The sequence below is a fragment of the Bos grunniens genome, chromosome 20 (genome assembly GCF_055505025.1).
Source record: "Bos grunniens cultivar Pamir isolate PY7600 chromosome 20, Bosgru_T2T1.0, whole genome shotgun sequence".
In the NCBI taxonomy this organism is placed as follows: Eukaryota; Metazoa; Chordata; class Mammalia; order Artiodactyla; family Bovidae; genus Bos; species Bos grunniens.
The window spans coordinates 71096613-71120730 of NC_141184.1; the positions used below are offsets into that span (position 1 = coordinate 71096613).

General features: G+C 48.1%; 1 protein-coding gene and 2 long non-coding RNA genes across 6 annotated transcripts in view; 1 reads left to right on the plus strand and 2 right to left on the minus strand.

The window, feature by feature from the left end:
- SLIT3 (slit guidance ligand 3) overlaps window positions 1-24118 on the plus strand; it is a 718940-nt gene that overhangs the window by 349459 nt on the left and 345363 nt on the right. The gene's annotated exons all lie outside the window — the stretch shown is intronic.
- LOC147350631 (uncharacterized) lies at window positions 5247-13864 on the minus strand. 2 transcript variants are annotated; one of them, XR_015149015.1, is made up of 3 exons: window positions 13727-13864; window positions 12167-12242; window positions 5247-5365 (listed from the first exon to the last, which is right to left on the minus strand). It is a non-coding gene; the product is annotated as an uncharacterized LOC147350631 (long non-coding RNA). The 2 variants fall into 2 exon arrangements; XR_015149014.1 differs by lacking the exon at window positions 5247-5365 and adding an exon at window positions 6457-6591.
- LOC147350632 (uncharacterized) lies at window positions 23002-23600 on the minus strand. Its single transcript, XR_015149016.1, has 2 exons — window positions 23469-23600; window positions 23002-23223 (listed from the first exon to the last, which is right to left on the minus strand). It is a non-coding gene; the product is annotated as an uncharacterized LOC147350632 (long non-coding RNA).

The window sequence follows — 24118 nt, forward strand, 5'->3', positions numbered from 1 at the left end:
AAAGTAGAAAGCCCAACACATGATGAGGCATTTAATAATGTTAAATGTTATTATATCTGTTCATCACCATTTTGACCGGAGGATGGAGGGGCTGTTCATCTTAGAGGCAAGGAGGGGGTTGTGTGGGTGTGTAAATAAATAATCTTGTTGGGAGTGACATGAGATGGAGATGGACAGATCACTGAATCCTGGGATGGTGCTTTGTGACGTTATAGTGTGCAAGCAAGTTCTAGGTACAGTAGTATGGAAATGAAGGTGGAGCGTGATTTAAAGGTTAGGGCTCTTTTTCTGCCGGAATCTGGAAGATGCCTTTTGATTTGTTATACATCCCAGAAAGTCCTGATGAGCAGTGGTGCCCAGCCATTTTGGCACCATGGACCATTTTTGTGGAAGATAATTTTTCCATGAAGAGGGGAGGGAGGATGTTTCAGGAAGATTCACGTGCGTTACATTTATCGTGCACTTTATTTCTATTATTGTGACACCAGCTCCACCTCAGGCCATCAGGCATAGATCGCGGAGGTCAGGGTCCCCTGCTGAAGAGGGGTTCCAGAGTCATCACACCCCTCCCAGTACCCAGGATCCCGTTTGCCCCCTGTGTTCCTCAGGGTCATGGAATTTCCCGACCGTAGAGTTCTGGAGCCTTCCCACTCCAGCGTCTCTGGGACCAGGTTGTCTGCAGACAGCCAAAGTGCTTTCCTTCTCCTTTGTCTCTTCCCAAAGCTGCACAGGAGCCGGTGAGGTGGGAACGCGAGCCCCCGCCTCTGGTTTCTCTTCCGCATCCCCCAGTGCGATCCCAGGCACCCTTCAGTCCCAGCTAACTCTAGAAACCCTGCATCAGTGGCCGCTAGAAATTTCCATCCCATAAATTTGGTTTTGGTTTTGGTTTATTTATATTAAACCATGAAGTCAAGAGGAATCCAAGGGCTTTGTCAGAATGGGAAGACACAGGACCACTTGATCCTGTTCTTACATGGCTCTGAAATCGGTGCCCCACGGAAGACAGGCACAGCCCAAGAGCAGGCAGTGGCTTTCCATGTCACACATCACTTTTTCTGGTTTACATTTTCTGACTTTCATCATTTAGTCAGGATTTTCTCCCCCTGGGTACTTAGAAAGTATGTCAGAAAATGAAAACCCTTTGCCATCCATTGGAGGAGGTGGAAAAGCATTTCCACCAGAAATGGAAGTACCAGTATTTCTATGACAACAGCATGTTCAGAGCAGGTCATAAGGGCGCTGTGAGCTGGAGGAGAGGGAGCACCCACTGGGGATTTTGTTCCCTGACCTTTCACCTCAGACTGCCTCCTTCCCACCTGCGCGCTGGGTTCCTGTCTGCTCTGCCTGCTTCAGAAGTATTGCAGGAAGGAGTCTCTGCTTTTCCAGCTTTTGCAAGGATAAGACCCTCACGGGTGGGCGCCCCATGTGGGCCAGTGCATCCAGCTCTTTCTTGACCCAAAAGCCTGGACCGGAGCACGGAGCCCGAGCACTTGGCCATTCTGCACTTGGCAGACATCTCAGGTTTCCTCCTTCCTGTAGGAGGAGAGGAAATGTGTATTTTCACTTGGAGGAGGGAGATAAATCTCGAAATGTCAGAGCTGAAGCTAAGTGAGCCCAGAAGGACTGTTCTCCTCTGGGGTCTGGCAGACCCACGTGGGTTTCCCGGCGCCCAAACACCCTCTACTGAAGCCCGAGGGGCTGACCCTCCCTGAGAGGCTCGGGGCAAGTCCCGCATCCTTGTACCCTTGGCAATCCAGAGAACTCTCTGAGGCTCATGTTGCGCTTTGGTGGTCATTGTTCTGCCAGTTGAGCGCCTTGGCTAATACCTACTGAGATGTGCTAGTACTAGGCGGACACTGTCTCAACCCCGTGAGATGGAAATGCTAGTGACATGCGGTTCTGAAGCTGCAGTCCTTCTGTGTTCAGTAATCCCGGGAGGCAGGCAGCCGCTACAAGATACACTCCGGGGAGTCTTTGTGCGTGGAGAGCAGTGTTTCTCAAACTGCACCCCTCGGAACCCTGGGGTTCCCTGGACTGCGTCAAGGAGTGAGGCGGGGGTCAGGGGTCCAGAGGAAAAGAAAGGGCAGAGAAACGGAAGCCCAGAGGCCAAGGCCACAGGCCTTCCACCTCCACTCTGGAACTTCTGTTTTCATCTGTTCTTTATGTGGTGGTTCTGCATACCGCTTCATGGACAGAAGATTACACTGCTTTTTTAAAAAAAAGTTTGAAGACCTCTGACTGATTTAGAGGTTCTATCCACAGGATTCAAGCTATAATTATATCCACAGGAAAAAATAAATAAAACCCCATTTACAAATCCGGCTTAATTAGCCCTTATAAAAAGTGAAAGCAAACCTCAGCAGAATTCTTCAGGATTCCAAGTCATCATAATTCTTTCTTCCCTTTTGGATGAAGTTGGGGGTCCTTGCCTCTGCAGCGGAGCCCCCTGCTCCTAATTCATAAGGTCACCTCACACTGTGTGGGAGTTCCTTCCATGGACTCTGGCCGGAAAGGGAGCAAGGTTGAAAGATCTGTGGCCGTCCCTCTGAAGGAAATGCCGGGGGTCATTCTTTTCTGCAGGGGGCAGCTTCTCAACCACTGAATGGTGGCCCCAAGAGGGGTGGGGGAGGGGGCAAGTCCAGAGGCAAAAGCCATGGCTTTGGGCCAAAAGGTAAAATGCATGTTTTCAGGAAAATTAGAGAAATTTGCCAGAGGTGGGTCCTGCTTGCACACTGAGTTCTTATATGGGGCCTTTTATATTGCTGTTTGCTTTGCTTTCAAATAAAAGATGAGTGTCTGCCAGCCAAGGGCCTCCCAGGCCCCGAAAGGGTCTGCAGAGCAGTGCCACCCCACCCCCGCTCCCCTGAGAAGGGCAAAGGCGCGTTGAGAGGGGACCTGCGGGGTGGGGGCCGCGGGAGCACGCTGGGTTAGTCAGGGAGGGCTGGGCGGGGTGGCCCCTCTGAGAAAGGGGCTTTCTCCTCTCAGGTTTCCAGGACAGGCAGGCGCTTATAAACATCTGCCTACTCCAAAGACTGAAGAGGACCTCCACAGAGTCCCAGGCGAAATCAGAGGAGGAGGAGCAATTTTTTCCTGATTCTCTGGAGAGACCACCGTGGCTCTGTGTTTCCCCCAAACCGGCTGCAGGTTTGCTGCTGGAACCAGAAGGCAAGGTGGCCAGGATGGTTCGCAGTGCCGGAGACGCAGGTTCCACCCAGAGCTGGGGCTGTGGTCCTCGGCTCCCTTCCCTGCCAGGTGGGTGGGGCCTCGGAGCCGGATTTGTGCAGTTGTTCAAATCCTGGCCCTACCGCTTCTTCCTTTTGAACCCTCTGAACCTCTGTTTTTTCAGCTCTGGAATGGAAATCTGAATAGCACCTGTTCTATAAAAGTCCTTTGGAAGGATGAGAGAAGACTCAGCTCAGTCCCTGGCACATAGTAACCACTCACATAAATACCCACCGTCATTAGTTCACTCAGAGATTCTTTTGGAAAGCAGGCACTTGAATAGAGTGTTTAGTAATGACACGTGTTTTGCTAGAAAAAAGGTCTGGGTTCCAGTCTCGGCTGTTCCAGTTGCTGGCTGTGTGATTTTTCATGAATTCCTTGACCTCTCTGAGCTTCACTGTCCCCATTTGCGGAATAAAGCTGGTAGTGCCCATCTCACAAGGTGGCAAATGAAAGAAGACCATGCAAATGCGTGCTTATTAGCACAAGGCATTTATTAGCAAACAGTCAGTAGATGAGAGACACCCGTATCAGTGCTCGTTCCCACATTAGCTTTCTCTAAGCAGAACTGAAGGGTTTGTTTTCCTAAAGACTCCTCAGAGCCTGTTAGCTGACAAAAGCACTGATCCACCGGAGAGGGAGCCTGTCCGGAGGTCCCCTGACCTGCTTTTGGACCGACCCATGCTGTTCAGGCTCTTGGCTGGGACAGGGGCATCAGCGTTTTCAAGTTGTTGGTTGTCATCAAATGTAATAAAGATCATGCTCCTGAGGCTGCCAGGCCATGGCAGAAGGGATGAGGAGAGATGAAGACTAGCTAGAAAAGTGAAGGAGGAAAGACAGGACTCCACGGGATTTGAATTAAGAGAAAACAAAACAAAAGCATCCAGTATGAAAACGAAGGCTTCCCTTGGCCGGTGCGGAGCTGGGGCTGGCGTTTCTTGCCCTGTTCCGTCCTTCCTGGTCCCCGGTGGCCCACAGACGCACTTTTCTGTTTGTTGGGACTCTGCTCTGGGCCAGCCCATCTCCTCCACGTCTGTAGGGGAAGGTGCTGAGGATCCGCGGCTTGCTCGGCAAACGGTAACTCAGCACCGGGCTCTGAACCTGCATGCGGAGTGGGAGAGGCGGCCACGGGATGTTCAGGATGTCCGTCTGGTCTTCCTTGTCTCTTCAGTTTTACCTCTTGACTGTTGTGTGCCAGCTACATGTTTATCCACTTAACTGTTAGAGACAAAAGGGATTTCAGAGGGCCTTGACCCTGACCTCATCTCTTCCAGGAAATCAAAAATCAAGCAGGTGAGGGACTTCCCTCGTAGTCCAGTGGTTAAGACTCCACACTTCCAGTGCAGAGGCCATGGGTTCAGGGAACTGAGATTCCACATACTGTGCCTTGTGGCGGCAAAGAATATCAGACAGGCAAATAACTTATTCGTGGACCCTCTACTGGCCTGGGAAATCCCATGGACAGAGGAGCCTGGCAAGCTACAAGCAGGTCACAAAAGTTGGTACGTGACTTAGTGACTAAACCACCGCCACCAGGTCTGGCGTCCCTGGGGTGAAACTGCTGACCACCCAGCTGAAGACCTGCTCTTTCACCGCTTCTCTCAGTCCTCTCATTTCAGCAGAGCCCTGCGGGCATCGACGGAGAAGGCAGTGGCACCCCACTCCAGTGCTCTTGCCTGGAGAATCCCATGGACGGAGGAGCCTGGTAGGCTGCAGTCCATGGGGTCGAGAAGAGTCCGCACGACTGAGCGACTTCACTTTCACTTTTTACTTTCATGCATTGGAGAAGGCAATGGCAACCGACTCCAGTGTTCTTGCCTGGAGAATCCCAGGGACGGGGGAGCCTGGTGGGCTGCCGTCTATGGGGTCGCACAGAGTCGGACACGACTGAAGCGACTTAGCAGCAGCAGCAGCGGGCATCAAGAATCCCTTCCTTTTCCAGGTCTTTTGCCTGATGACTTTGCGTGAGTTTGTATCTGCCTCTTCCGTTTTTGCTGGTGTTGGTTACAACTCAGACTTCCCTAGCGATTTTAGGGTTCAGCTAGCCCACCATAGAACTTTCAGAATTATACTCAGTGCTGAGAAGTTAGCTGTGACTTGTCCCCACAGCCTTCCCCTGGTTGAGCACGCCTTTTCAGTGACCCTGGGGAGAGAGAGAAGTGTGGCAAAATCATACAGGAGATTTGCTAAAAGTCTCTCTACTGTGTTCTTAGCAGATTCCTTTCAAGTAGGAACTAAACCTGAGTTTGAAATTCCTCTTCTGTGTTGTAGAAGAGTTGCTTGGGTGTGTTCCTTCCTTGGGGCTTCCCAGGTGGCTCAGTGGTAAAGAATCTGCTTGCCAATGCAGGAGACACAGGTTCGATCCCTGAGTCAGGAAGATCCCCTGGGGAAGGAAATGACAACCCACTCTAGTATTGTTGCCTGGAGAATTCCATGCATGGAGGAGACTGGTGGAATACAGTCCCTGGGGTCACAAAGAATCGGACGGGACTGGGCAACTGAGCACATGCTCTTTCCTCGTGTAGATGCTTTCATTCCCTGCAAACTTTGTTTTGGAAAAGTAACTTCTGAAAGGTTTTGTCACCAATAAGAATTTTATTTCATGAGATTTTTTTTTCACCAAAACAACCACAAAAGATCATGTCTTAAAGATGTATACTTACCATCTTCAATCATGAATGGATTTGCCTGATCTTCGTGGCTCTGCAAAAGAGGCATTCTTTCTATCCTGTTTTGCAAAGCTTTCCTGCATTCAGCTTAAGCTTTCTAATAAGAAAAAGTTGAATTCAGTGTGTGTCTCTGAGGCAAATCAATTTAGTGCCAGAGCTGAGACGGTGGAGATGTAAACGTGTGATAACGTGGAGAGCAGGAGTTTGCTTCAGTGGGATTTGTTAATGAAAATAAATCCAGAAAATTTGGCTTTCTGAAGTGAACAAGGAGGGCAAACGGCTGGCACGGCTGTGATGGAGTGTGCCAAATAGATTCCAGGAGAAAGCTAGTGCATTCTTTTCCCTGGAGGCAAAATCCAGGAGGCTTTCAAGGCTCAATTCTTGCCCTGCTGGCCTCGGAGGGGAATCTGCTAGATAATCCTCCTCCAGCCTACCAAAGCAAGGTCTGTGAGGGCTTCATACAAGTTACCTTGCAGCTCCTCCCCGCGTAGAGGACTTGGGCCTGTTGAGGAACATGTGAATTATACCCTTAAGCCTCTGGGGTGAAGTTTGCTGTAAGTTACATCTTCCAGTCTCCCTGGGTGCGTCCCGCCCTGGATTGCTGTTTTCCAGAAGCTATTCTGAGAGAGTGGCCAGGAAGCTAGACACCCCTCCTTCTGTATCCCATGGCTCCAAGCGGACGGCAAGCCCGTGGAAGGAGCTGTGGATGAGACCCGAGTTTCCGAGTCAGTCCTTGCCAGCCCAGTCGGGGACCTGTGCAGGCCCACCCCACCCTCCCTATCCTCCCCATCGTCGGGAGACCAAACGTTGTCAGGGATCCCTTCCAAGTTTACAATTATAGAATTCTAAGGCAAATGATACGCCCAGGTCATTGAGGGGGAAAAAAGGAAAACTGGGTCCTGGAGTTAGAGGAGCAATGTGCCAGAGAGGGGCCCTGGAGAGACCCACTGTCCCCATTTGCTGGGCGGGGCACCCCGAGGGCACGGAACTTTTTGTTTAAAAACCAGGAAAGTTGTGGACCAAACTGTGACCCTGAGTGCACTTACTGTGCCCTCTGTCACACTTTAAAATAGACGTCGATGGGAAAGTCCAGCCTAAAGGGGGTTTCTGAGTCCATCGGGCCCTGATGGAGCCTGTGGAGGCAATGAGCGGGTAGGTGCCAACCTCAGTCCTCAAAAGATAACACCTTCAACTTTGGTTGATACCTTTATTCACTGTTGCTGCTTCGGGCTGTTGTGAATCATAAGCTCACAGAGAATTTAAGCAGGAGCTTGTGAGGATGTTCAGTCCATCCCTGTCCCCTCAGTCACCAGGAAAAAAAACAAAAACAAAACAAAACCCATCTCTGTATCCCCGAATAGAGCGTCATACCTCACTGCGCTGATAGAAACTTCCTCTATAAATGGATATGCTGCCACCCTGTGGCCATAAGGGGGAATGTGGGCAAGCGCAGGTAACCACAGAGAAGGAAATGCCTTTGGGTTAAAATCAATTCAGCTCCTACCTGGTGAGAGGTAGCAAACCAAGTGCTGCGAGGCGAAGACTGCAATTAGATGACCACTAGGAGAGCATGCTGTGTGCACGTGACAAAGATGCTTAGCACTTTGCAGGCAGCATCTCCTAAACTGTTCCCAGAAAGCCTGAGAGGTAGGGATTGTTATTATTATCACCGTTTTTAACAGAAGCAGAAGATATTGAGATGAGGTGGCAACAATACACAGAAGAACTATACAAAAAAGATCTTCATGACCCAGACAACCACGATCGTGTGATCACCCAACTAGAGGTAGACATCCTGGAATGCAAAGTCAAGTGGGCCTTAGGAAGCATCACTATGAACAAAGCTAGTGGAGGTAATGGAATTCCAGTCCAGTTATTTAAAATCCTAAAAGATGATGCTATGAAAGAGGTGCACTCAATATGCCAGCAAATTTGGAAAACTCAGCAGTGGCCACAGGACTAGAAAAGGTCAGCTTTCATTCCAATCCCTAAGAAGGGCAATGCCAAAAAGTATTCAAACTACTGCACAATTGCACTCATCTCACACACTAGCAAAGTAATGCTCAAAATTCTAACACCTAACATTCAAGCCAGGCTTCAACAGTAAGTGAACCATGAACTTCCAGATGTTCAAACTGGATTTAGAAAAGGCAGAGGAACCAGAGATCAAATTGCCAACATCCACTGAAAGTGAAAGTGAAAATGAAAGTCGCTCTGTCATATCCAACTCTTTGCGACCCCATGGACTATACAGTCCATGGAATTCTCCAGGGAAGAATACTGGAGTGAGTAGCCTTTCCCTTCTCCAGGGGATCTTCCCAACCCAGGGATTGAACCCAGGTCTCTGGCATTGCAGTTGGATTCTTTACCAACTGAGCCACAAGCAAAGCCCAAACATCCGTTGGATCGTTGAAAAAGCAAGAGAGTTTCAGAAAAACACCTACTTCTGCTTTATTGACTATACCAAAGCTTTTGACTGTGTGGATCACAACAAACTGTGGAAAATTCTGAGAGAGATGGGAATACCAGACCACCTGACCTGCCTCTTGAGAAATCTGTATGCAAGTCAAGAAGCAACAGTTAGAACTGGACATGGAACAACAGATTGGTTCCAAATCGGGAAAGGATGCATCAAGGCTGTATATTGTCACCTGCTTATTTAACTTATATGCAGAGTACATTATGCAAAATGCCAGGCTGGATGAAGCACAAGCTGGAATCAAGATTTCCAGGAGAAGTATCAGTAACCTCAGATATACAGGTGACATCACCCTTATGGCAGAAAGTGAAGAAGAACTAAAGAGCCTCTTGATGAAAGAGGAGAGTGAAAAAGTTGGCTTAAAACTCAACATTCAGAAAACTAAGATCATGGCATCGGGTCCCATCACTTCATGGTAAATAGATGGGGAGACAGTGGAAAGAGTGAGAGGTTTTATTTTGGGGGGATGCCAAAATCACTGCAGATGGTGACTGCAGCCATGAAATTAAAAGATGCTTGATCCTTGGAAGAAAAGCTATGACCAACCTAGACAGCATATTAAAAAGCAGAGACATTACTTTGGTCCATCTAGTCAAAGCTATGGTTTTCCCAATAGTCATGTATGGGTGTGAGAGTTGGACTATAAAGAAAGCTGAGTGCCAAAGAATTGATGCTTTTGAACTGTGGTGTTGGAGAAGACTCTTGAGAGTCCTTTGGACTGCAAGGAGATCAAACTAGTCAATCCTAAAGGAAATCAGTCCTGAATATTCATTGGAATGACTGATGCTAAAGCTGAAACTCCAAATCTTTGGCCACCTGATGCAAAGAACTGACTCACTGGAAAAGATCCTGATGCTGGGGAAGATTGAAGGCAAGAGGAGAAGGGAATGGCAGAAGATGAGATGGTTGGATGGCATCACCGAGTCAATGGACATGAGTTTGAGCAGGCTGCAGGAGTTGGTGATGGACAGGGAAGCCTGGCATGCTGCAGTCCCTGGGGTCACAAAGAGTCAGACACAACTGAACAACTGAACTGACTGATCACTGTTTACAGATGAGGACACTGAGACTGAGAGGCTGTCACTTTTTTTAAGGTGACACAACCAAAAGCTGATGGCATGACCTTGACCACTTGGCTCTCCTAGAGGTGAGATGAGCATACGAGTGGTCATCCTGAATATGTGGGAGAAGCTCACATACAGAATGAAAGGAAGCCATCAAATGGCTCTGATGTCAAACGCAGTGGAATCCAGGGTAGAAGGGAAGAGAGAACCAGACTGTCAGGATGAAGGATTGAGGAGTAAGGCATGACAGAAAGCAGCCTTTGAGACGATAGGAGTCAGATCAACAGAACAAGCTACAGCCTAGTGAGCATGAAGTAGTGTGCTGGCAGTGTCCATGCTCAGTGAGTATTAGCTGCTAGTAACAATGGTTGGGCTTCCCAGGTGGCTCTAGTGCTAAAGAACCGCCTTGTGAGTGCAGGATACATAAGAGACACAAGTTCCATGCCTCGGTTGGGCAGATCCCCTGGAGGAGGGCATGCTTACTGTTGTTCATTAGACCTGTGCTGATGGACTTATATATATCTCCCTATTTTGCAAAAACCCCGTGAGGTCTGTATTATTATGATTCCCACTTTTTCAGTGAGGAAACGGAGCCTTAGAGAGGTTGTTACTTAACCGGGGTCGTATGGATAAATGAGAGCCACAAGTGGAACCCGGGTCCTTCTGACTCAGAGCCTGTGCTAAACATCGACGTATTTGCTGTTAGAGGAAAACAGAACTGGCGTGGGTGTGGAGGGCCTGAGCCACAGTCACAAAAGTGATAAAGGAGAGTTTGTGCAGGGGAGAGGCAGGGCAGGGCACTGGGCACTGAGATGGAGACCTGAACTGTTGCGGAGAAGCCAATTCTGACTCCAGGTTGGAACTGCTTCTTTGACTTGCTTTTTGTTGCTTTTGTTATTACCATCATAACACAGAATGGCAGAATGCCCCGCTGCCTGACTATTAAACTAAAGTGCCTTTATTCAGAACCCTGTCCACCTGTAGATGGCAGGAAGGAAGAAATTAACACATGCCCTGCCCGAGGCTTGCCATTCTAGGAGATGTTTGCAAGATTAATGACCTTTTTACTTTGCTTCCTCACCTCCCCCATCCTTGATCTGTAAAACAACCTGACATCCAGACCCCAAGAAGATGGTTATTTTGAGGCACTAGCTTGGCATCTTTTGGTCAACTGGCTCTCGGAACAAAGTCTCTTCCTTGCCTCAACCCCTTGTTTCGGATTCACTGGCTTGTCGCACAGCAAACAGAGCTTGGACTCAGTAACATCACTCATTATCAGAGAAATGCAAATCAAAACCACAATGAGGTACCATTTCATGCCAGTCAGAATGGCTGCTATCCAAAAGTCTACAAGCAATAAATGCTGGGGAGGGTGTGGAGAAAAGGGAACCCCCTTACACTGTTGGTGGGAATGCAAACTAGTACAGCCACTATGGAGAACAGTGTGGAGTTTCCTTAAAAAACTGGAAACAGAACTGCGTTATGACCCAGAAATCCCACTGTTGGGCATACACACCGAGGAAACCAGAATTGAAAGAGACACATGTATCCCAATGTTCATCACAGCACTGTTTATAATAGCCAGGCCATGGAAGCAACCTAGATGTCCATCAGAAGAATGGATAAGAAAGCTGTGGTACATATACACAATGGAGTATTACTCAGCCATTAAAAAGAATACATTTGAATCAGTTCTAATGAGGTGGATGAAACTGGAGCCTATTATACAGAGTGAAGTAAGCCAGAAAGAAAAACACCAATACAGTATACTAACACATATATATGGAATTTAGAAAGATGGTAACAATAACCCTGTATGCGAGACAGCAAAAGAGACACAGATATACAGAACAGTCTGTTGGACTCTGTGGGAGAGCGGGGGATGATTTGGGAGAATGGCATTGAAAGATGTATAATATCATATGTGAAATGAATCACCCATCCAGGTTCAATGCAGGATACAGGATGATTGGGGCTGGTGCACTGGGATGGGCCAGAGGGATGGTACGGGGAGGGAGGTTGGAGGGGGGTTCAGGATGGGTAACACGTGTTCACCCGTGGCGGACTCATGTTGATGTATGGCAGAACCAATACAATATTGTAAAATAATTAGCCTCCAATTAAAATAAATAAATTTATAATTAAAAAAAAAGAATGTTACAGCTGATGAATCTGCTGAAAGCCTCTCCCTCCAACTATCAGTGTGAGCAGAGAGCTGCCTTTGTACTCCCAGGGGGAGAGGAGGACCATGCAGCCAGAGAGGAAAGGACCCCACCATCCAAGTGCTGACAGCCCCTTATCCATATCCCCAGGAAAGGCTGAGGGTGGACCCCTTCACAGACCCATTGACCTCAGGCAAGTTCCTTCACCTCTCTTGGCCTCAGCTGCCTCATCTGCTGTACGGGCATCACCACTGTTGCTGTAACCATGGAAACCTAATAGCATCTAGCCTTGTAGAAGGAAATGGTGAGGATAAAATGTAAGAGGAGACGTGAATGAACTGAGCTGGAGAGAGAAGTATTCTCATTTCCTAAACTGACTGTATTAATAGGTGCTTTATAGGGAAGGCTTTGTGACAGCATCTTGTACAAAGAATGTGAAAAGAGTGTTTTCTTTGTGAAATTGGTCAGCTCATTTTGAAAAGCTTCATTATATTGGTTAGGTGTCTTGCAGTTACAAATGTTTAGGAAAAGTCAGCTGCAGTTTATTTTTAAAAAAAAAAAGATGATTACCTCATGGATGTGAAAAGTCCAGAAGTAGAACACCCTGCACGGGCTTCCCTGGTGGTCCAGACGGTAAAGGATCCGCCTGCAGTGAAGGAGACTCAGGTTTGATTCCCGGGTCATGAAGATCCCCTGGAGAAGGAATTGGCAGCACACTCCAGCATCCTTGCCTGGAGAATCCCATGGACAGAGGAGCCTGATGGGCTACAGTCCACAGCGTCTCAAAAAGTCAGACATGGCTGAGCGACTCAGCACACGCAGGACACCTACAAGGTGATTTAATCAGGGGTTCAGATTCAACTGCCACACTCGGGGTCTCTCTCTCTCCACCTGGTTTCCCTCTGCCCTGATTTTCTTGGCATTGACTCCATCTGTTGACAGCCCCTTACTATGGAAGAATGGTCACCAGAGCTCCAGAGCCCACATCCCTCAGGTTCCAGTTGAGCAGAAAAGAATATCAGTACGAGCCTTTGCCTTTTGTTCCAGCATTCTGGCAAACACACCCCTCCCACTGGTCCAGCTAGGTCAGGGGTCTGGAGAAGCAAGAAGCTCCGATTGGCTCAACCTAGGGCCTTGCTCTGCCCACCCATACACACGAACTAAAATGTGGGGAAGACTGACTCTGCCAACAAAAAGGGGGGCTGTTGCAATAAAATAAAGAAACAGGGAAAGGGATACGAGAAAGCTAAGCCATCCATCAGCAGATCCCACCACCCTGGTCTTGCTCTTCAGTTTAGGAAGACTGCTGACCACAAAGGAGAGAAGGGGTAAAGTTCAATCTCGTTCTCCTTCCTAAGACCTTGTGGAATCCAGGGGAAGAAATGGGCAGAGTAACCTTGGAGACCAGAGTGGCCTCTCCCTGGCCCAGCCCAGATGGCAGCTCTCGAGGGAATTGGGTCGTGACTCCTGAGCTGGTGGCTGAGAGTGCAAGTGAATTCAGGCTGCAGTTCCCTGCCCAGGAATTGAACTCCTCCTGTGGGGTGTGGGGCCCCAGGGGCTGAAGACCCCTGGCCTTAAGGAAGTCACAGCCAGTAGGGAAGGCACCGGAAGGTCGAGTCAATTCTGTGAAAAGATCTGAAAGCTTTAGACGCCTCCTTCAGGGTTTCTGGTTGCTTTCCTCTTGGCATTTCTCTCCTATGTGTGATGTTTCTGGATCATTATTTCTTAGTGTTTTTTATTAAAATTATCCAGGCACTTGAAGTGCAGAACTGGTCCTATTGTGACCTCGTGGTTCAGAGGGTGGGGTTGGGGGGTGGAGACAGCAAGCTTCCCGTTGACAAGCCCTCTGTCTAGGTTGCTACGTCTACGGGGGTTTGAGATGTTCTTTTGTTCCATACAATATTTCCCCTGTAACGCAGGCGTCCCCAGCCCCCAGGATCCAATGCCTGATGATCTGAAGTGGAGCTGAGATAATAAAAATAGAAGTAAAGTACATAATAAATTCAATGCACTTGAAGCCTGAAACCATCCCCCCACCCCAAACCCCGGTTCATGAAAAATTGTCTTCCACGAAACCAGCCCCTGGTGCCGAAAAGATCAGGGACCACCGCCGTATGACTCACATCTTACCAGCACATAACTGAAAGTCAGCCTCATCTTCTAGTTACTGTCCTTGGTATTCTAGAAATAATCCATGAAGGGATAGAAAACCTTATCAATGGGACCCCTCCCCCTGGAAAAGCGAGGCAGGCAAGAGGTTTGCAGAATTAGCCTGACGTTTTCCCAGCAAGGGGTCTCAAGGCCCCGTGCAGGACTCCTGGCTCTTTCCTGGAGCCTCTAAGAGCGCTCTCCTGTTGCTGGCCTTCTGCAGACTTCCAGGCCGCCCTCTCTCCATGATGATCAGAGGCCATCTTGGTTAAAAGACGAAGAGAGAACGGACAGGAAGCACGCCAGGTGACTTAATTGAATTTGGGCGATTCAGATGGAGTAGCTGGTTCTCATTTAGGAAATTCAGACTGAATAACCAGTTTCCTTGTTAAAGAGGGCGATGCAATTTGAGGCGTTCTGCCTCAGACCCTGACAACCCAGCCAGTCTCGACGCTGGGTTTTTGCCCTGCGTATGTTCACCTGGATTTTCGAGTTACTTGGTATTTGTCTGTTGCCCTCCTCCCTTGAGATCGTTTCAAGTTCTACTATTATTATTGTTAAACTTTTTGGTGCATGCCGGCTACGTCGCTTCAGTCGTATCCGACTCTTTTGCAACCCTATAGGCTGTAACCCACCAGGCTCCCCTGCCCACGGCAATTCTCCAGGCAAGAACACTGGAGTGCCTCCCATTTCCTCCTCCAGGAATCTTCCCTACCCAGGGTTTGAGCCCTCATCTCTTATGTCTCCTGAATTGGCAGGCAGATGCTTTACCAGCAGTGCCACCTGGGTTCAAAGTCAAGAGATACACTGATTTGACCCAAGTATATTTCTAATGGTTTGCTCTCCTTTTATCCATTGTTTTTCCTAACAAATTCTCCATCTTTTTTCTTTCTTTCTCAGTCTCCTTTTAATGTGGTAGTAAGCTTTTAATGCAGTTTCTTTATCTCTTTATTCTCTAGTTCCAGCAAGCGGGGGCTACTCTCCAGTTGCAGCACACAGGCTTCTAATTGTGGTGGCTTATCTTGTTGCAGAGCACTGGCTCTAGGATGCCTGGGCTCAGTAGTTTAGTTGCCCCAAGGCATGTGAAATCTTCCCAGACCAGGGATCGAACACATGTCCCCTACATCGGCAGGAGGACTCGTAACCACTGGATCACCAGGAAGTCTGCTTCTAATATAGTTTTGATCCAAGACTCAAATTTGGGGATTTGAGGTCTTTTGAGAAAGGAAAAATTTTCTTTTCTGTCCATATGATGCACATTATAATACCTTCTGGAAGTAGCTTTGTTGTCGTTCAGTTGCTAAGTCGTGTCAGACTCTTTGTGACCCCATGGACTGCAGCACACCAGGCTCCTCTGTCCTTCAATATCTCTGGCAGTTTGCTCAAATTCATGTCCATTGAGTCAGTGATGCTATCTAACCGTCCTATCCTCTGCCACCCTCTTCTCCTCCTGCCTTCAGTCTTTCCCAGCATCAAGGTCTTTTCCAATGACTCAGCTCTCCACATCAGGTGGCCCAAGGCCCAAGCATTAGAGCTTCAGTTTCAGCAACAGTCCTTCCAATGAATATTCCAGGTCGATTTCCTTTAGGATTGACTGGTTTGATCTCCTTGCAGTCCAAGGGACTCCCAAGAGTCTTTTCCAGCCCCACATTTCCTAAGCAGAAAGTAGCTTAGACCCTGTTAAGTAATTAAATGGCTATCACAGCTAATATTTGCTGTGTGCTAGGTACTGTGCTAAGTACTTTGCAAGTTTTTATAGTAACTTTAGGAGTCATGTTCCCCATTTCACAGATGAGGAGACTGAGGCAAAGAGAAGTTACGAGATTTCCCTCAGGGCCCACAACTGAAAGGTCATGGGGCTGGGAAAGGCTCTCAGGCCTCTCCTTTCCCCACCATCCTATGCCACCTCCCCAGAGAATGTTAGCCTCACAGAAACAGGGCACCATCAAAGCCCCGCTCAGCATCTGCAAAACTTCTGATGAAGAAGATATTTGCTCCCGTCCTAGGGGAAAGGATTGCAGGGCTTAGGCAGAGAAAACCTGAGCTCTAGCCTGCTATTGATTTATGTGAAAAGATAAATTGGCACCAGACAGGGAAATCCCTGGCTTTAGGTAATCTTGGGGAATTTACCTGGGGGATAAGTCTTGAGAGATCCCTACAAAGCAAGGGGCATTTTATTGTTTTGATCGCTGAGTTTTCTGGGGCCAGTAGATATCAGGAAGTCTGACTTAGCCTTTTGACATTCAAATCCATCTCAAATGCAGATGGAAATGTCACATGAGACGGAATCATCAATTCACCAGGTCTCTAGGACAGCAGTATGTCCAGTTCTCAACTTGCACTGTGGCTTATTCCCTGGCTTTGATAGTATGGCTAAAAATACATGATTGTTCTTTCTCAAAAGAAGCTGAGCAAGGAATTTGAAGCTACAAACAATATTTTATCCTCCCCTCCCATTTTTATATACATTTTCTTGTAGCAGAGGTTATTTTAAATAAAAACTTTAATGTTGCTGGGCACAATTATGCAAACCAGAAAGTTTGAATGAAATTGCAAGAAGGCAGAGTGCAGTGGGGATAATTACTGTGTTTAAAAAAAGGATATTAATAACCAGAAGTTCCTCAGCACAAAATAAGGAGATTACGCTCCAGAAGTCTCTTGGTCCGTTGACCTTCCCAGCAGCCTTGTCCAAAGAGATTCTCAGAAGATGCTGATGATCCTTCGAGTTGCCACCCAGCTGCAATTCTACTCCAAGATGAAGCTCTACCCCAAATGCCAGCTCTGTTCGACTCTTGATTATGTCCATTAATCAAAAAAGCTAAGAGGACTGAACCCATACCTCCCTAGTGGTTCTCAAGCTATCTGTGGAGCTGGCCTTTTTCTTTTAAAAGGAAAACCCCCAACCTATCTACTAATACATTTGTAAAATATAATAAAAATGACTTACTGGAAAAATGAAAGAGACATAGAAAATAGAGGCCCAAATGTGTAATTATGAAGCAGGCATAGAATGACATTTGAAAAAAAATATAATCCAAATAAACAGAAAAGGGGGAAATAGTTGCAACACTGTGCATATTGGTTATGGAAAGGGTATGTGAAGGTGATTAATGTCAGGTCCTAGAATGTGGCAATGTCAAATTGTTATAAAAGTTTCTGAGTCACTTATTCTCAGCATCTGTGTTTGTATCTTCAGAGGCCAGTAATCAACTCTTCATGGACTGGCTGTGATCACTTGAAAGTTAATGGGGCTCCAGTCTTGGCTCCAACCCTCAGTGCCCTTAAATATCCAGGGCCCTAGAAGCTTCTTGGGGAACTAGATGCCTCTGATACAGTAATCCAGGGCTCTAGGAATAATGTGCCTGACATTGATGTAAACCATTTATCAGAGGAAAGTGAGAGCAGATGATATATCTTTAGAATTCAGGCATGGAGTTATTGATCAAAGAAGAAATTAAGACTTCTGGTTGTTACAGCAGAGGGTGGGCGGGGGAGGGGCGGGGTGCCGGGCAGCCTGTTCATCTCCGTCTGCAATGGTTACGGTCAGGGAGTGTGTTGGGAACCGGGCCAGACGGTGAGGCCTGCTCTCTGCTTTTGGCCCTGCCACCTGAGGCTTTCCTTGTTCTCTGATGGGCTTGAGGGAGGATCTGTGTGTGGACTGTCTGCCGTAAGCATTGGCGCTTCTGTTCTTGAGAGTGGAAGATGCTCCCCAGCTCCTCTGAAGCCTCCAAGCCTTTGCACAGTTCTTTGTCTCCTCTGCCCTGTCTCCCTCCTGATTTGATCCCTACCTCCCTCAGATCTTTCCACTTCCCAAGGTCTGACCTGTTGCAGAGTCAAATCTCTGTAAGCAAGACCCCAGTACATTCCACAGTGAGCCCAGTACCCACAGAGAGCCCAGTACACACTGAGGAATCAGCCCACGTATGATTCAGACTGCAAGCATATTGATAGACAAAAGTCACCTTGCTCATACATATCTTTGTCACACACTGAACAAAATCATGTATCGAGTCAGTTTCTAAAAAGAGTGCCTTACACGTGACTATTGAAAGTAGTCTTTAATGGTTTATTCTTATTTAAAAAATAGTGTGTTTGGAGGTAAAGTGCAAATTAGCAGAAAGAAGAGATTCTTCTAACTCAGTGTTTGTCTGGAACTCAGTCATTCTTTTCCATAGCATTGAAGTATGCCATTGTATGTGTGTGTGTTAGTTGCTCAGTTGTGTCTGACTTTTTGCAACCCCATGGACTGTAGCGCGCCAGGCTCCTCTGACCATGGGAATCTCCAAGCAAGCATACTGGAGTGGGTTGCCATGCCCTTCTCCAGGGGATATTTCTGACCCAGGGAACAAAACCAGGTCTCCCAAATTGCAGGCAGATTCTTTACCATCTGAGCCACCAGGGAATCCCATTGTATGGCAATATAATATCATAGTATGACTATATCAAAATGAATCTATCCATTACTTTATCAATGGACATGTGATTAAACTATCTGTTTTTTTCACTTGACATTATAATCATTCCCATGTCATTAAATAATCTAGCCTAATGATTTAATGACTATGCCATATTCTACTGTGTGGATAAATAAATAATAAATTCTCTCGTATGGATAAATAAAGTAATAAATAAAGTATTGAGTTGGCCAAAATGTTTGGGTTTTCCATAAAATGGTACAGAAAAACCCAAATAAACTTTTTGGCCAACCTAATACTTTATTTAACCAATACCATATTTCCCCCTGGGCTTCCTGGTGGCTCAGCTGGTAAAGAATCTGCCTGCAATTCGGGAGACCTGGGTTTGATCCCTGGGTTGGGAAGATCCCCTGGAGGTGGGTATGGCAACCCACTCCAGTCTTCTTGCCTGGAGAATCCCATGGCTACAGTCCATGGAGTTGCAGAGTCAGACACAGCTGAGCGACTAAGCACAGCACACAGCATATTTCCCCACACCCCAGTTTCTCCTGAAATAGTGTTACTGAACATCCTTGCAAATACATTTTGTCTGCCTTCATGATTATTTTCTTAAGTGAAGTCTGTAGCCTTGTAAGCACTGGATCAAAGGGCATGGACAATTCGGGGCCTTCCTGAAGCCTTGTCATATTGGACAAGTGAACATGGAGAGACAAGACCTTGGACTGTGGAGAAGGACTGGCCTTGGTCATAACCCTCGCTCTGCCGGGTAACCTATGTTCAGGACTGACACTCTCTGAGCTTCAGTTGCCTCCATATAACAAAAAGCAAAGTGTTAGTTACTCAATCGTGTCCGACTTTTTGCGACCCCATGGACTGTAGCCCACCATGCTCCTCTGTCCATGGGATTTTCCAGGCAAGAATCCTGGAGTAGGTTGCCATTTCCTACTCCAGGAGATCTTCCCAACCCATGGATCAAACCCAGGTCTCTTGTATCTCCTGCATTGCAAGGCAATTCTTTACTACTAGAGCTACCTGGGAAGCCAAATAACAGGGAGGAAAGTAAAAGTGTTAACTCCGTAGGACTGTCTTGAAGCTCAGCTAAAATCACGTGTTTCAAAGCCCTGAGCACAGTTCCTAGGAAGCGGCCCTGCCCTTGGACAGATGATGTCTGAGTGAGCACAGGTTCTTAGCTCTGTCTGCCGTCTCCATCAGCTGTCACACAGCCTCATACCTGGGGCATTGTTCCACAGTCCAACTTATGCTGGGGAGAGAGGCACGCAGGACTGGTCTCAGCTGTTCTACAACGGGAACAGAATCAAATGTGAACAGACAGGTCCTAGAGGGAACGAGCTTGGGTTCTCCTGAGGGTTGTGTCCCATTCTCTAGAAGTTCAGGGGCTCAGAGTTGGGTGTTTCTGCCTCGTTGATGGACAAGGTGACAGTGTCAGGCTCTGAGACCCAGGAACTGAGGGAAACCTTTCTGCCAGGTCTCTCCCGTCCAGGGTTCCGCGTGAGGCGTGCTGAGGGCTGAGGAGAGAGAGGGATGATGCTTGCCGATCCCAAGCTAAAGGACGGGTACCTCTCTTTGATCTGTTTTCATTGAAACCTACAAAGGTTAAAATTGACAAGGGTCCCGGGGGGAGGTGAGCGGTGTGCGGTTAGCTTTGGTTGGGAGCCTGTGTCCCCCGTCTGCCCTTGCCTTGCAGCAGACACATTTGTATGTTTGGATTTTCCAGAAAGGATAAATCACACAAACAGAGCACCTCCTCGGGAGTCCTCCCTGGAGTCCAGCTCCACCCCCTCCCCCTCCTGTTAACACATGCCCCATTCTCCGCAGCACACACTGGCCTAGTCTGAAGAGCCTTCTCTGGAAAACTCATTCTTGGAGAGAACTTTCTTTGTGCGATAGTTCAGCCTTTTAGACTAAACAGACGATGAGAAAATAGTGAAGCCCAGAGACAAAAAAAGAAAAAAAATGAGTTCCTTTTGGTAAATAGAGGACGGAAGGCGTTGCGTTGGGCCTGAGGTCCTGTGCCTCTCTGAGCTGCCCGCGGCAGCAAAGCCAAGAGAGATTTTGGGAAACAGAGCCTGGTTTTCACTGCGTCGTGTTTTCTCTTTGTTTCCTCGCCACTCGGATGGTGCAGGGGACCGTCTGGCTTCCAAGCGCACATCCAGCGCTCTCGGGCCCAGCACAAGCCTGCGGTATTTGGCCCGCAAAGCAGCTTTCATTTAAAATCAAGGCTCTGAAGGTTGATCTGGTTTGAGAACAGTTCTGGGAGCGTGGGATTCCTTGGCATGCGGTCCCCTCTGGGCTGCGTGGAAAGAGGGGAGTCTCGTTTTCCCGAAATGAGCCCAACAGTGATGTAGAAGAATAGTCTCCTGGTTGATGAGCCTGGCTCAGAAACCAAACGCAGGACAGTGTCGCGGCCCTGGTCCCAGTCCTTCCTCTGGCTGGGCTGGTCTGTGGAGCGCACATCCTGTTTTTATCAGGAGGTGTGTTTCGCTTCTAACCCCTTCCTCCCCGCCCCCCCAGAGATGAGTCCCAGTTCCATTGGCATGCTGATGGAGCTCGGGGCAGCTGACTGCACCGCCCCAGGTTGAGCTTCTAACCAGGAGGAGGGAGGGAGCCTTGGCCCGGCAATTTCGGGAGACAGTTAAAAGATTAGATAGTAAATTTACTTAACAGAGACTAATCGCCTGGGACTGGGTTTCATATCCTGTTTTGAAATAATGTATTTTCTCTTGTGCTCTGGTCTGAATCTGTCATCCCGCCTCTAATAATGAGAGGCAGTGGATTTTTAATCTTTGACCCTCTTCCATATAATCTAATCACGGTGGTTTTCTGCTCCTCTTCTCCTTATTTGGTGAAGTTCGGGAAAGAGAAAGAACTCCTATCTCTGGCCTTGCCAGCCGTGCTCTGGTTCTCGCAAGGCGCTGGGCTGACGGGCGGAACCAGACAGTACCTGCTACAGGTTCAGTGCACTTCACGTGGGAGAGGGAAGCCGGGGGGAGAACCGGAGAGGAAGGCCAGAGGGGTGGCAACTGGGAACTGCAACGAAACCGTCAGGACATCTGTTTCCATACCAAGGCTGCCTAGAGAGCTGTGAGTCACAGAGCAGCCCTGGGTGAGGCCCCTTCCTACTGTCTCTGAGCGCCATCGAGTTAGGAATGGGACCCAGGTAATCCTCCGATTGTCTGCACAGGGAAACCTTTACGCATTCAGCCTCCTCCCCTCCCCTTTCAAGCTGGGAGGTCTTGGCATGTCACTCCTTACTCTCTGGGTTTGACCCCAGGCAGCCCACACTGAGCTCTTCCTTATAGGCGGGGTTGCCAGGTGGGGTGTCTCTCCAGCCCTTCTGACTTTGGGAGTCACTCCAACAGGAATCCTGGAGGCTGGAAGGTTGGGTTCAGCTTGAATGAAAAAGTGAACAGGGGAATGTTTTCACTTCCTGCCTGCCTGTCCATCCTTACAAAATTGTTGCTTGATCGTGTGAGAGGCAGACTTGTCTCCAGCATCTTCCTTTTCCCATCTCTCAGAGATCAGTGACTCTGCAGATAGGGCCAAGTCCTTTGACTGTTTAGCCAGCAACGAAACAAATCTATTTAATCTAAAGAGGATGTTTGAAAAGCATATAGGGTGGACATCTCAAAGACATGGTTGAAAAACGGGGTTTACAAAGACTGACACTGATCAGCTTCAGAGGGTCTTGAGGGCAGCCATCTTTCAGTGGTTGTACCTAGACGTCAGTGCTAGTGGATTGGTGTCAACTGCATTCAGCTTTTTGGCCCCTTTGCCTATATAGAATTTAAAGGCCATGGAGGGAGAAACTCAGTGGCCCAGCTTGGCCAGGGATTGGTAGGGCATCTTGATTCATTGACCTACCAGACTGTAGGCAGGGAAAAGCAATTCCTCAGCATGTGATACGTCAGTGTACTGTTATCCCAAAAAGAGGAAGGTGCTGGTAAGCCGCCGAAAATCAGCAAAGTTCAGCCAAACATTCGTGATTCTCTCTGGCACTGGGGTCTAACCTTGCCCCGTAGGTCTTGCTATGGCAGTGCACAGGCTTTGCAAGAGACGGGTGATGTTCTCTTCTGCCTCTGTCCCTTCAGGGTTCCACCGTCATCACACCCACACCCATCCTCCTGTCAGTATCGGGACAGACAGACTCCTAAACCTTGACCTTTGGAGCTGAACTTACTTTGATTCCTTGGAATCTTCAAGGTTCCATTTTTCACTTGTCTTCATTAACTTTCTTCCTGCGCCTCTTTGTACCCCATTCAGACCCCTGCCACTACACAAAATCCCTGTTCTGCAGTCTCCCCCGCCCCCCAAATTCACAGCTGAGATAAATAATTCACAGGCAAAATAAATACCCAGTCCCATCCCCAGCTCTCCGTAATTACCTCCCTGGTGTGCGTTGGTTTCGCCCTTCTGGGAAATGTGAGAAAGGAAACAGGCCCTTTTAGCCTGTGAATGGTGCTTTATTATTTTGATGCATGAATGCAGAAGGAATAAGAGACAAAATAAAGTTAATAATACATTGCGGTGTAGATAATTCATCACTTAAATCAATAGGAACTGCAGGTCACTGAACTGGAACTGGTGTTACTGTGATCTAAACATGGAATTAATAATTGAAAGTACCCTGATCTGTCTTCCTGGAATGGGAAGACAGACAACCCCAGGGATAGATACATACAGCACAGGAGGAACGAGACGATGGAGATAGACAGATGATTCATGTAATTCCTCCAGCTGTCACATACAGTAAATATGAAAATCTGCTTTCTATCTGGAATCAGCCTCATTTGGGCGTGAGGTTAGCTGAGTTATATCCTCAGCTGTGTGTTTATTTTTTCATTTATTGCAGGAATTTCAGATGATTGGTTAGCGTGGAATGCTGCATTTTCTGAGGTTGCAAAGGCTCGCTAGCAGTGACGAGGCAGTGAAATGCACAGCCTATGGGGCCCCTTCATTACTTTCTCTGCACCCCTGGGAATTCAGTCCTCAGTTTCCCAGGAAGTTTGGTTCGGCAGTCATGAAGGGGACAGTAGAAGCAGTGACCTGCATTAAAGAGCATCACAGAAGAGTCAGGAAGATGAGTCCTGAGGACTATCCTTAGCTCTGCAACCTTAAGCAAGTCAGGAATTCTCTCTGATCCTGTTTCCTCCCTGGAAAAGGAGGTAGGGGCTTCCCAGGTGACTCAGTGGTAAAGAACGCACCTGCCAGTGCAGGAGACGTGGGTTCAGTCCCTTGGTTGGAAAGATCCCCTGGAGAAGGAAATCGCAACGCACTGCAGTGTCTCTTACCTGGGAAATCCCACCAGAGGCGGCTGGTGGGCTACAGTCCATGGCATCGCAAGAGAGTCAGACCTGCCTCAGAGGGTAAGCAACAAGAAAAGGAGATGGTGATGGTGCCTGCTTTGTAAGGCACTGAGGACTGAGTGGGATAATGAATGAAGGGCCCCTAGAATCATGGCTGGCACCTGCTGCCCACAATGGTTCACATTGCTCTGGGCCCTGAGGTCACGAAGTTACTAGGCCAGGGTAAGGGTAGGGGTAAGTGGGTGGTTTACGGAGAGATATTTATTGCTGGTAAAATGAAAATCCACCCTAGATGCTTTGGCTTTTAAAGGAGCAGAACCCATTGTAGAAGTTCATCTGCGTCCTGATGCCTTCTGCTTGTGGAAGTGGAATGAACGGGAGTCCCACCCAGAGGTCTGCACACATTGCAAAAGGAGGACTGCCCCTTGGAGGTGGGGATTTGGCCGAGTTAATCGTCCTGACTAATGAAATGGGAGCAGGTGGGGAAGAACGGGCTTCTCAGGTGGCGCTAAGTGGTAAAGAACCTGCCTGCCAATGCAGGAGAGGCAAGAGAGGAGGGTTCGATCCCTGGGTCGGGAAGATCCCCTGGAGGAGGGCATAGCAATCCACTCTAGTATTCTTGCCTGAAGAATCCC